The sequence below is a fragment of the Colobus angolensis genome, unplaced genomic scaffold (genome assembly GCF_000951035.1).
Source record: "Colobus angolensis palliatus isolate OR3802 unplaced genomic scaffold, Cang.pa_1.0 Scaffold120, whole genome shotgun sequence".
In the NCBI taxonomy this organism is placed as follows: Eukaryota; Metazoa; Chordata; class Mammalia; order Primates; family Cercopithecidae; genus Colobus; species Colobus angolensis.
The window spans coordinates 1,096,623-1,106,220 of NW_012113142.1; the positions used below are offsets into that span (position 1 = coordinate 1,096,623).

At 45.9% G+C, this 9,598-nt stretch overlaps 1 pseudogene; it reads right to left on the minus strand.

The window, feature by feature from the left end:
* Positions 1 to 3,228: 3,228 nt before the first annotated feature.
* LOC105503168 lies at positions 3,229 to 3,779 on the minus strand (annotated as a pseudogene).
* Between the last annotated feature and the right edge of the window lie 5,819 nt (positions 3,780 to 9,598).

A 9,598-nucleotide genomic window follows, 5' to 3' on the forward strand; every position in this document is an offset into this window, starting at 1 on the left:
AAGAAAGAAAGAAAGAAAGAAACTTCCTGCGATGTCGAGGGGCTCTTACATCCCTAGTATTAAGAGACAGCAAAGCAGCCAGACACGGTGACTCATGCCTGTAATCCCAACACTTTGGGAGGCCGAGGCAGGCAGATCACTTGAGGTCAGGAGTTCGAGACCAGCCTGGCCAATATGGTGAAACCCCATTTCTACTAAAAATACAAAAATTAACCCAGCGTGGTGGCGGGCACCTGTAATTCCAGTTACTCGGGAGACTGAGGCAGGAGAATCACTTGAACTCGGGAGGTGGAGGTTGCAGTGAGCCAAGATTGCACCACTGAGCTCCAGCCTGGGCAACAGAGTGAGACTGTCTCAAAAAGGAAAAAAAAAAAAAAAAAAAAGCAAAGTAATGCACTAATGTGAATGTTGAGTAATGAATCTCAATCATGTCCCCAAATCCTGTATTCATTCATTATTTATTTTAAAGAGCATCTTGATCTGTTGCCCAGGCTGGAATGCAGTGGGGCAATCACAGCTCACTGCAGCCTCAATCTCCTGGGCTCAAATGATCCTCCCACCTCAGCCTCCCAAGTAGTTGGGACTACAGGTAGGTGTCACCACACCCTGCTAATTTTTAATTTTATTGTAGAAATCAGGGGTCTCGCTATGTTTCCCAGGCTGGCCTTGAACTCCTATCCTCAAGCGATTCTCCTGCCTCGGTCCAAAAGCCTTTTTTTTTTTCATTTTCTTTTTCTTTCTTTTTTTTGGGGGGCGGGGGACAATCTTGCTCTGTCACTCAGGCTGGAAAGCAGTGGTGCGATCTTGGCTCACTGCAACCTCTGCCTCCAGGGTTCAAGCAATTCTCCTGCCTCAGCCTCCCGAGTAGCTGGGACAAGAGGTGCCCACTACCATGCCCAGCTGACTTTTGTATTTTTAGTAGAGACTGGGTTTCGCCATGTTGGCCAGACTGGTCTTGAACTCCTGACCTCAGGTGATCCACCCGCCTCGGTCTCCCAAAGTGCTGGGTTTATAGGCATGAGCCACCGTGCCCGGCCTCAAAATCCTTTAATAAGAAAAAAAACATGCATTTGGCCAAAACGTGCATTTGGCTAGGTAGAAAGTTTTCTGCAGTGCCTACCCTCCCATAAAAGACCCCAGTCCAGGGGTTTCTAATCTCTTTTGTGCCTCAGGCCCCTGACAGTCTGGGGAAGACTATTATGCCCTGCTCAGCATAATGTTTAAAGCGCACAGAATTAAATACATAGACTCGCAAGGAAAACCAATTACCCTGAAATTCAGTCAAAATATTAAATACAATTAAAAAGTAATCAAAATATTTTTTTAAACTGGTGATGTAGTAATATACATACTTCTTTATTAACACTTTAAACAGCAAGCTTTAATAGCAGCCCTCATAACGACTGTAATTTCAGCCAATGATGAGCATGAATGATACTTTTGGGTTCTGAAACAAACTAGATGCGCTGTGAAAAGATCCCTTATTTGGACAAGCTCAGTGGCTCACATCTGTAATCCAGCACTTTGGAAAACTGAGGTAGGAAGATCACTTGAGGCCAGGAGTTCAAGACCAGCCTTGGCAACAGAACGAGACCTACCCCACTCTGCAAAAAATATGGAAAACAGCCGGGCACACTGGCTCACACCTATAATTCCAGCACTTTAGGAGGCGGATGCAACTGGATCACTTGAGGCCAGGAGTTCAAGACCAGCCTGGTCAACACAGCGAAACCCCATCTCTACTAAAAATACAAAAAAATTACCTGGGTGTGGTGGCACACGCCTGTAATCCCAGCTACTCCGGAGGCTGGGGCAGGAGAATCGCTTGAACCTGGCAGGCAGAGTTTGCAGTGAGTCAAGATCGTGCCACTGCGCTCCAGCCTGGGCAACAGAGCAAGCAAGATCTGTCTCAAAACTAACTAAATAAAATAAAATACAGAATTTTAGCCAGGTGTGGTGGAGTGTGCCTGTGGTCCCAACTATTCGGGAGGCTGAGATGGGAGGAACACTGAAGCCCATGAGTTGGAGGCTGCAGTAAGCTATGATCTGGCACCACAGCACTCCAGCCTGGGTGACGCAGTGAAACACTGCATAAATAAAAAACAAGAAAAGAAAAGACCCCTGATTTCCATTGGTGGCAAAGTAGCAGCTGCTGCTAATACTGTTGGTAGTTTCTCCTTAAATGAAATAAATGCAATTTTTCAGTTAGAAGTTAATTAAAATAAGGATGTAATTTTATACTCATTTAAGTTTACAAGCCTCCTGAATTTTTTTTTTTTTTTGAGACAGGGTCTCACTATGTTGCCCAGGCTGGTCTCAAACTCCTGAGCTCAAGTGATCCTCCCATTTCAGCCCCCCAGAGTGCTGGGATTATAGGTGTGAGCCACCATGTCCAGTCTAAACTTCCTGAATTGTATCTGTGAACCATTCAAGACCCTTAGGTGAATAACCCTGTTCTAAAGAGTGGAGACACATTGCAAGAATTTGAAATAAAATGTTCAGGCCAGTCATGGTGGCTCATGCCTGGAATCTCAGCACTTTGAGAGGTCAAGGCAGGGGGATCATGAGGTCAGGAGTTCGAGACCAGCCTGACCAAGATGGTGAAATCCTGTCTCTAATAAAGATACAAAAATTAGCTGGGCGTGGTGGCGGGCACTTGTAATCCCAGGCACTCGAGAGGCTGAGCAGGAGAATCGCTTAAATCCAGGAGGCAGAGGTTGCAGTGAGCTAAGATCACGCCACTGCACTCCAGCCTGTGCAACAGAGCAAGACTCCATCTCAAAAAAAGGAAAAAAAAAAAAAATGTTCAGGCTCACGCCTGTAATCCCAACACTTTGGGAGGCCGAGGCGGGTGGATCACCTGCGGCCAGGAGTTTGAGACCAGTGTGGCCAACATGGCAAAACCCCGTCTCTACTAAAAATACAAAAATTAGCCGGGCTATTTGGAAGGCTAAGGCAGGAAAATCGCTTGAACTCAGGATGAGGAGGTTGCAGTGAGCTGAGATCCGGCCACTGCACTTCAGCCTGGGCGACAGAGCAAGATTCCGTCTCAAAAGAAAAGAAAAGGAAAGAAATAAAATGTTCAGAAATGGCAGAGGGACAGTGGCATGATGAGGATTTCATGCCACTATAAAAAAAAAAAAAAGCCCTCGGCTCGGCCACATGGGCATAGTGGTTCACACCTATAATCCCAGCACTTTGTTTTTTTTTTTTTTTTAAGGTTTTTTGGCTGTAAATTTATTCAATGCAAAATAATACTCTTCAATTTTACTGAGGTGGCTGACCACGTCCACGACCAAATCTGCCTCTAAACTGGAATTCGGTTGCTGACCCAGCCCCAGCCTCGGCTTTCTTGTCAGCACCAGGCGGCACAGCACTCCGTCTGTAGGTATCACTGTCAGCTTCCCCTCTTGTGAGTCTCACAGGTCGCTCACCCTCCAGACCTTTAGGCCGAGGCCTGCCAGTCTCTGGACGGCTGCGGCGTAGGGTGGCAGGCACAATCTCCGGGGGCAGATGAAGGTAATCACGGAGATACTGGATGCCCTCATTGGTAAGGTACCAGTAGAAATGTCTCCAGGCAAACTGTTCCTTCACGTAGCCTCGGGGCTTGAGAGACTGCACGGCCTTCGTGACATGAAGGTTGGGCACATTCTTGTCTGCCAGCTCCGGGTGCTTAGGCATGTGGACATCCTTCTTGGCCACCATGACTCCCTCCTTAAAAAGGAGTTCGTAAATGGCAATCCGGTTCTTCTTAGGCATCAACATCTCGGCAGCTGCAGGGTCCGGGGCCGGGGCTGGAAAAGCAATCCCAGCACTTTGTGAGGCTGAGGTGGGAAGATCATTTGAGCCCAGGAGGTCAAGACCAGCTTGTCTTCTCTACAAAAAATACAAAAAATTAGCCAGGCACAATGGCATGCACCTGTAGTCCCAGCCACCTGGGAGTCTGAGGTGGGAGGATCACCGGAGCCTGGGAGGTCAGTCGCATCCCACTGCACTCCAGCCTGGGCAACAGAGCGAGACCTTGTCTCAAACCAAAACAAATCCCCAAAACAATGGTTATCAGCAAATTCTCCTGCAAGGCTGAGGTTAGATTGGGAGGGGCGGATCTTTTCCGGTTACTTTAAAATCTTTCCTGGAAATCATGGCTGCAGCCATGAGCCTTGACTGTGGAAAGGTCAAGCACCCAAATTTATAAGAGTAGATGACTTTTGGGGGCCGGGCGCGGTGGCTCAAGCCTGTAATCCCAGCACTTTGGGAGGCCGAGACGGGCGGATCACGAGGTCAGGAGATCGAGACCATCCTGGCTAACACGGTGAAACCCCGTCTCTACTAAAAATACAAAAAACTAGCCGGGCGAGGTGGCGGGCGCCTGTAGTCCCAGCTACTCGGGAGGCTGAGGCAGGAGAATGGCGTAAACCCGGGAGGCGGAGCTTGCAGTGAGCTGAGATCCGGCCACTGCACTCCAGCCTGGGTGACAGAGCGAGACTCCGTCTCAAAAAAAAAAAAAAACCAAACATATGTTATAGTAGAACAAGTAGCATAACGTGTCTCATCATGGAGACCTCCTTACTTGAAAGTGCTAACTATTTCTTAAGAATTCATTAATGTTTCACTTCTCTGTTGTGAAAAAAAGTTTTTGCTGAGCACAGCCTGGCCAGCGTGGTGAAACCCCATCTCTACTAAAAATACAAAAATTAGCCAGGCATGGTGGCACGTTCCTACGTCTACCACTCTGTCTCAAAAAAAAAAAAAAAATATTTTTGAGACAGAGTCTCGCTCTGCCACCCAGGTTGGAGTACAGTGGTGAGAACATGGCTTACTGCAGCCTCAACCTCCTGAGCTCAAGCGATCCTCCTGTTTCAGCCTCCCAAGTAGCTGGGACTACAGTTGTGCACCACCACACCTAGCTAATTTATTTTTTTTATTTTCTGTAGAAGTAGGGTCTCACTGTGTTACCTACGCTGACCTCGAACTCCTGGGCTCAAGTGATCCTCCCACCTCAGTTCCCAAAGTGCTGGGATTGCAGGCATGAACCACCATGCCCAGTGTGTAGTAAATATAATTTTCACTTCCCCTCTGTGGTGATGGTGCAGTTACCACATATGCAACTTTGGGAGTACCAGCATCACATGTTTAATTTGTGCAAAGAGACTGGGTACTGTGGCTCTTGCCTGTAATCTCAGCACTTTGGGAGGCCGAGACAGGTGAATCATGAGGTCGGGAGTTCGAGACCAGCCTGGCCAACACGGTAAAACCTGGTCTCTACTAAAAATACAAAAATTAGCTGGGCTTGGTGCATATGTGTAATCCCAGCTACTCGAGAGGCTAAAGCAGGAGAATTGCTTGAACCTGGGAGGCGAAGGTTGCAGTGATCCAAGATCACACCACTGCACTCCAGCCTGGGCAACAGAGAGACTCTGTCTCGAAAAAAAAAAAAAATTAAATTAAATTAATTTGTGCAAAGATTCTGAAGTTTGCACCAAAGTTAAGAAAAGCTATGGTGCCTGTTACAGTTAGTTACTATTGCTACATAAATCAACACAAAACTTAGTGACTTACATCTACAACAATCATTTTGTTCTTTCTTATAATTGCTGTGGGTTAGAAATCCAGGAATAGCTCTGCTGGGCAGTTCTGGCTTATTTTGTTCTTATTTTGTTCTGGCTTATCAGTTCTTATTTTGTTCTTTTGTTTGTTTGTTTGTTTGTTTGTTTTGAGACAGTAGTGTGATCTTGGCTCACCGCAAGCTCCACCTCCCAGGTTCATGCCATTCTCCTGCCTCAGCCTCCCAAGTAGCTGGGACTACAGGCACCTGCCACCACGCCCGGCTAATTTTTTGTATTTTTAGTAGAGACAGGTTTTCACCGTGTTAGCCAGGTTGATCTCGATTTCCTGACCTTGTGATCTACCCGCCTCAGTCTCCCAATTGCTGGGATTACAGGCATGAGCCACGACGCCCGGCCTGGAAGACATTCTTGTAGCTATTCTTGCAGATCTTGATGGAAGAATATCTCATAGACATTCATCTTTAGAAGATAGAATCTGCCAGTATCTGTGGCTGTACGTATCTCACTTTTTTCTGCTTTTAAAAATAAATAAACTCTAACCTATACCACCAATCAAGCTGATTTTAGGGACTTTAGGAATAAATACAAACCTGGTTTGGTAACTAAAATGTATTATAATCCAAGTATGCTGGTGGTATCTTTTTATAAATTGACTGACTCTTGAGGAACTTAGATAACAGTAAAATTGAAATCAGTCTGTGCAACATAGCAAGATCACTTAAGCCAAGTGGGGACTGCAGAGATTGCAGTGAGCCGAGATCACACCATTGCACTCCAGCCTGGGTGACAAAGTGAAACACTTTGTCTCAAAAAAATTAAAAAAAAAAAAAAAATTCCAGGACCAGATGGTTTTACTGGTGAATTCTACCAAATACTTACTGACACTCACCAAAGAAGATATATGGATGAGCCTGGCACGGTGACTCACATCTGTAATCCTAGCACTTTTAGAAGGTAAGACAGGCAGATCCCCTAAGATCTGGAGGATTTGACAGGCCTGCTACTCGGGAGGCTGAGGAAGGAGAATCGCTTGAACCAGGGAGTCGGAGGTTGCAGCCTGGCCAACATGGCGAAACCCCATCTCTCCTAAAATACAAAAATTAGTCAGTGGTGGCTCATGCCTGTATCCCAGCACTTTGGGAGGCCAAGGTGGGCGGATCACCTGAGGTCGGGAGTTCGGGACCAGCTTGACCAACATGGATAAATCTCGTCTCTACTAAAAATACAAAATTAGCCGGGCGTGGTGACGCAGGCCTATAATCCCAGCTACTCAGGAAGCTGAGGCAGGAGAATCACTTGAACCTGGGAGGCAGAGGTTGTGGTGAGCTGAGATTGCACCATTGCACTCCAGTCTGGGCAACAAGAGGGAAATTCCGTCTCAAACAATCTATATATATACAAAAATTAGCCAGGTATGGTGGTACGTGTCCTAACTACTCAGGAGGCTGAGACAGGAGAATCACTTGAACTCAGGAGGTGGAGGTTGCGGTTAGCTGAGATTGCGTCACTGCACTCCAGTCTGGGTGATAGAGTGAGACTCTGTCTCAAAAAAAAAAAAAAGGGGGGAGATAGATGGATGCCATGAGCACATAAAATGATACTCAACTGTCTGGGCACGGTGGCTCATGCCTGTAATCCCTGCACTTTGGGGGGCCGAGGTGGGTAGATCACGAGGTCACGAGTTCAAGACCAGCCTGGCCAATGTGGTGAAACCCCGTCTCTACTAAAAATACAAAAATTAGCCAGGTGTGGTGGCGGGTGCCTGTAATCACAGCTACTTGGGAGGCTGAGGTAGAGAACTGCTTGAACCCAGGAAGTAGAGGTTACCATGAGCCGAGATCGCACCACTGCACTCCAGCCTGGGCGACAGAGGGAGGCTCTGTCTTGAAAAAAAAAAAAAAACACTGACCACCCCAAGTGTTAGTGAGGACATAAAACAACTAGAATTCTCACCCTCAGCTGGTGAAAATGCAAAATACTTAAAGCAATGTGGAAGACAATTTGGTAGCTTCTGAAAAAGTTAAAAATATACGTACTGTAGACTTCAGCCATTCCACTCCCAGGTATTTAACCAAAATAAATGAAATCATATTTCCACACTGTGACTTGCACAGAATATTCTTGGTGGCATTAATTATAATAACCCCAAACTGGAAACAACCACATACATATCAACAGGTAAGTAGAGGCCAGCCACGGTGGCTCACACCTGTAATCCCAGCACCTTGGGAGGCCAAGGCGGGTGGATCACTTGAGGCCAGGAGTTCAAGACCAGCCTGGCCAACATGGAGAAACCCTGTCTTTACTAAAAATACAAAAATTAGCCAGGTGTGGTGGTGGGCGCATGTAATCCCAGATACTCAAGTGGCTGAGGCATGAGAATCGCTTGAACCCAGGAGGCAGAGGTTGCAATGAGCCAAGATCGTGCCACTGCACTCCAGCCTAGGCAATAGAGAGAGACTTTGTCTAAAAAAAAAAGAAAAGAAAAGAAGAGAAATGGACAAGAGTGAGGGACTTAACAAGGTGTGAGCAAATTTGGAGGGCATAATTCCCTTGTTCATTTTCTTCTTTGTAGTAATGGTTTCACAGTACATATGTGTGTCAAATTTTATACATTTATGTATTTACTGAGATACGGTATTGCCCCGTTGCCCAGGCTGAAGGGCAGTGCCTCCCTCCTAGCTCACTGTGCCTTGAATTTCTGGGCTTAAGCAATCCTCCACCTCAGCCTTCCAAGTAGCTGGGACAACGGGGACACGCTGCCATGCCCAGTTATTTTTTAATAGTTTTTTGTAGAGACTGGGGTCTCACTGTGTTGCCCAGGCTGGCCTCGAACACCTGGGTTCAAGTGATCCGTCTGTCTCGGCTTCCCAAAGTGCTGGGATTGCAAGCGTGAGCCACTGTGCCTGATCCAAATTATACACTTTAAACATGAAGCATATTGTATGTAACGTTTCCCTCAATAAAGCTGTTAAAAAGTGAAAGAATAAAACAACGAAGGAATTGTGGCTATTCTTTTATAATGTTCTTGGAGAAGACCCGATCTTGTTTTAGAAAATTAAAGCTTGCAAGGCTTTAAATAGTATTGTTATTTAAACGCATGACTTGGTCTAATACTTTAAAGCAGAGTAAGTAAAATTTGATTTTAAGAAAATGTTACATAGTACAGAGAATATTTTTTAAAATCTCAGAAAAGAGGAGAAAATAAATTAAAATACTTTAATGTTAGTACAAGAAAGAGCTTAGTAAATTATAATTTAGTTTAAGATACCTGGCCGGGCACGGTGGCTCACGGCTCTAGTCCCAATACTTTGGGAGGCTGAGGTGGGTGGATCACCTGAGGTCAGGATTTCAAGACCCGCCTGGCAAACATGGTGAAACCCCATCTCTATTAAAAATACAAAGGCCAGGCACAGTGGCTCACGCCTGTAGTCCCATCACTTTAGGAGGCTGAGATCGGCGGATCACGAGATCAGGAGATCGAGATCATCCTGGCTAACATAGTGAAACCCCATCTCTACTAAAAATACAAAAAAAAATTAGCTGGGCGTGGTGGCGGGCGCCTGTAGTTCCAGCTACTGGGGAGGCTGAGCCAGGAGAATGGCGTGAACCTGGAAGATGGAGCTTGTAGTGAGCCGAGATGGCGCCACTGCATTCCAGCCTGAGCAACAGAACAAGACTCCGTCTCAAAAAATAATAAAATAAAATAAAAATACCTAAATTAGCCGGGCATGGTGGTGAGCACCTGTAGTCCCAACTACTTGGGAGGCAGAGGCAGGAGAATTGCTTGAAACTGTGAGGCGGAGATTGCAGTGGGCCAAGATCGTGCCATAGCATGTCAGCCTGGGTGACAGAGCGAGACTCTGTCTCAAAAAAAAAAAGTTTAAAATATCTGCATAAATTCATGAGCTTTCGCTTTTAAATAAAAGGTAATTTTTCTCTACTGTCATCCTGCGATGCTATCAGCACTCTTCTGAAACCATAAAAATCTGTATTCCTATGGCCCAAATTTTTTTTTTTTTTTTTTTTTT